Source organism: Macrotis lagotis, chromosome 8 (genome assembly GCF_037893015.1).
Source record: "Macrotis lagotis isolate mMagLag1 chromosome 8, bilby.v1.9.chrom.fasta, whole genome shotgun sequence".
In the NCBI taxonomy this organism is placed as follows: Eukaryota; Metazoa; Chordata; class Mammalia; order Peramelemorphia; family Peramelidae; genus Macrotis; species Macrotis lagotis.
The window spans coordinates 180956260-180960242 of NC_133665.1; the positions used below are offsets into that span (position 1 = coordinate 180956260).

The following is a 3983-nucleotide window of genomic DNA, read 5'->3' on the forward strand; positions in this document are numbered from 1 at the left end:
CTTGCTTCTGCCACCTACTACCCATGGGCCTCAGTTTCCTCACCTGTAAAATGAAAGTGTTGGATTATATGACCTCTGAGATCCCTTCTATAATCTCAAGGTTTATATCAATCCTGAGGATAGAGAAGATGATAACTCTATGTGGGTTGATTGATGAGTTCATCAAAGCCCTCTTTAAGGTACTCCATGTGTGGGGGTCTTGTGCTATGTGCTTAGGATTTGAAGCAAACAAATGAAACAGTTCTTTCCCTCAAGGAGAGCAATGGGGGGGTACATGGGGACAGAATATCTACAGAGACAAGTAAATAGAAGATATTTATCAACTAGATGTGTTGTCATGATGAGGGTGGTGCTAATGAAAAGCCCTAGGAAAGGCTTTTTGTAGGAGATGGTACTTGACATGGTCCTTGGTATTCTAAGCAGTGGAAAGTTATAAAGGGAGAACTTTGCAGGCAGGAGACACAGTCAGAGACCCAGAAAAGTTGTCTTGCTACACAGTAGTTGCTTTTGAGTCTGTAGAACTCTGTCCTGGAAACCCAAGTTATGAACTGTGCAGAAGCCTTCTTTGGGTTTTTCCCATTCAGCACCACTTTTGCAGCTTATAAAAATGGATGATGGGAACTGACAGCTTGACCCTTCTCTCCAACAGGCAAGATGAGTCATTGGGTTCAATGGTAAAGCATATGGAAGGACTCTGTCAGGGCCTCTTGGGTACTAAAAATAATCCCTTATGGAAACTCATGAAATGAGGGAAAACACAACTCTTCATGAGAATCTGTTGGACATGTTCCTTCTGACTTTAGTTTGAATTGATTTGCTAACTAGTGATTTCCTGTCTCCGTAAGGGCTCCAAATTTTGCAGAATGACTGCTGGGTTTTCAAGCCTATGGTTTTTGGCCAGATGATTTCTGTCTTTTTTTTTTTCCCCCGGCAGTTCTATTTCTGGGTGCTTATAGTAGCAAAGTCTTCTACATTTCTGAGGAGGCTGTGACTTGGATTGGCTTCCCATGCTCGCCTCCTTTAAAAGGGGATATTCCCTGGCCCTGATTCTCTTTCCATCTACTGGAACTCCACTGAGACCAGAGCAGGTATAGGCAGATGCTACTCATGGGTGCAGTGTGGGTACATACTCTGTTTGCTTGATTTCTTCTGCTTGTTCTCACCCAACATGTAACTGGATGTTTGGTAGACTGTCATAGATAGCCACACAAGAACCACAAACTTTGTAATTTCTGGGCTTCCCTCAGGGGCTGCAACCCCAATAGCAATTTTCTCCTCTAATCAGCATTCCCTATCAGCAGTGCAGCCAGTAAGACCTCAAAAGCCCAAGTTTTTATCTCTCTCCATTCTTATAGTAGTCAGGAAAAAGTTCAGGGTTTGGATTCAGAGGATCTAGGTCTGAACTGAGGCTCTGCTAATGTGACTTGTGTGACTTCTCAAAACTTTCCTGGCTTCAGTTTTTCTCCTCTTTAAAATAAGGCAGTTGAACTATATGACCTTTAAGATCTTTTTGAGATCTCAAAATCTGAACCTTTAATATATCAACTATCCCTCAAAGTCCTTCAGAAAAAGGAACAGGCAGGGACATATCCAGCTACATTGGTAGACAGTCTCCTCATTGAGTGTTTCCTGTATCAATGAAACAATAGGTTCAGTTCCCCTCCTTTCCCAAGTTAGAGGAGGGAATTGAATATGTTTGCTGTTCCTTCAGGCAAGCTAAGATTCATTCCTGGGGCATTCCTCTAATGCCTGCTTTCCAAGCTGACTTTGAATTGGCTTTTTCTTTTAACCATTTCTTTCTTAAGCCATTACATTTTGTATGCAAGAATAGCATAGGAGAATTTATCAAATGGTGCATTATGCTGAAATTGGGGAAACAGGATGCAGTGTGTTTTCCGGAACCACTGACAACCCTATCAGGAAAGAAAATGACATACTTTTAATATAGTCATGCTGGCTCTCAGTAATCACTGCTTCCCTTTCTAGAGGCTCCCAAACCACCCCTTTGTTAACAGGATAGTAGAAATTATCCAGAAGCAAACCTGTAGTTTTCAGAGTCTACTGTTTCCCCTCTTTCCTGGGAAAAAATCAAGACATCATTTGCTCTTCTCCAGTCATGGGATACTTTCCTCCTTTTTAATGATCATTTAAAGGTCACTGCCAGGGGCTCAGTGATCATAGCTGCCAGGTCTCTCAGCATTCTGAGAATGTATTTCATTTGTCTCTAGGGACTTGAACTCATCAAGGACAGCTAGATGCCCTCTTGTTATTTCCTTACTTATCTTGGGTTTCAACCCTATTAGTCATTTTTTTCTGACCTTTCCAATCCAAAGAGCCTTCTCTTTGGCAGAGAAAACACAAACAAAATAAAAGTTGAATAATTCTGCTTTCTCTCCATCATCCATTATCACCCTCTCATTCAACCCAAGAAATGGTCTTAACCCCTTATTAATCCTTGCATAGTGATTGTGAATCAGAGCTCAAGATCATGGTATACATTCTTCTATCTCTGTGTGTGTAGACAGCCTGTGTAAACCTGCGCTCAGAATATTAATTGTTTTTCTTTCTGGGGATGGGAAAGCCTCAATTTTTCCTTGATTGATTGAAGACTGGCAGTATAGTGTGAACATAGTTGGAGAGGAAGTGGATTAATCTGTCACTGCATATCATTTAATTTATAGTATTAAATGAATAACAGCAGGGAGAAGAAATATAGATGAATTCTTCCATCAAAGGCAGCATAATTTTATTACCTTCCTTTCCCCCAAAAGGACAAATTTTTCCTGCATAGAGTCATGGTCGAATAGGGCTTGCTCCTATGGACATCTTACAAGTTTTATGTGGAGGGGTCAGTTGAGGTCAGGACCGTGGGCAGATCCTCAGCAGAGATTGGGGGCTTGTACTTTGCAAAACTGAAATGGGATTTTCCAGAATTTGCTTAGATCATCCAACAGGTCTTTTTGGAATACCAGCAATGTCCAAATCTCTATGACATATAAAGATGAATGAATGAAACCAAAACTCTTGCCTTCATGGTGACAATCTTATGTCCTCAAGGAGAGGGTGTAAGTATACATGCACACACAGACACATGAATGAGTACATATGGATGCATACATATATATTTATGTGCATAAAATAACTATTATATAATAAGTTGGGGAAGGAAATGGCAAAACACTCCTGGATCCTTGCCAAGAAAATCCCAAATGCCCTCATGAGGAGACGGATGCCTGAAAAATCAAACATGACCGAGTGGTTTACATATATTGTGCTTTTTGATCCTTAAAACTACCCAGTGAGGCATTATTATTATTACCCTCATTTTATGCTTGAGGACACTGCGGCTGACCAGGGTGTCTTGTTCAGGGTCACACAGCTAGTAAGGGTCTGAGGCTTGATTTGAACTCAGGTCTTTTTGACTTACACTGCCAGTACCCTCTCTGATGTCACAGTGATTTCCCTGGAAAACTGATAAAAGGTTTATGGATTAGATGTTATCCCAAAGAGGGGACTAAGTGACAGAGAAGCATTCTAGTCCAGGTCCTCTTATTCTTCACTCTGATCTCTTTCCATTGCACTTTGTTGGAGGGAAATACCCCACTGATTCCATGAAAGGATTGGAAACATTTAAGTGTTGAAAGAATAATCTACATAGTGGTGACTTCTTGCTTTGTTTTTATTATGCCTGCATACATTTGATACCATCATAATAAAGTCTAATGATCCCAAATGCTTGGGTAAGAGGCCATGTTATAACAGTAATATTATTTGTTAATTATTAATTATACCAGGCATTTCTGTAACTCTTTGAGATCTGGAAAGTATTTGTGCTACCTCATGCAACAATCCTGTGACATTAAACACAAAGTTCTCTTTGTTCCAACTCTTGTGATTGAAGGTCCCCTCCCTCCCTCCCTCCCTCCCTCCCTTCCTTCCTTCCTTCCTTCCTTCCTTCCTTCCTTCCTTCCTTCCTTCCTTCC

General features: G+C 40.8%; 1 protein-coding gene across 6 annotated transcripts in view; it reads left to right on the plus strand.

The window, feature by feature from the left end:
• The window catches only part of PDE1C (phosphodiesterase 1C), a 436829-nt gene that overhangs the window by 153986 nt on the left and 278860 nt on the right, over window positions 1-3983 (plus strand). The window lies entirely within an intron of this gene.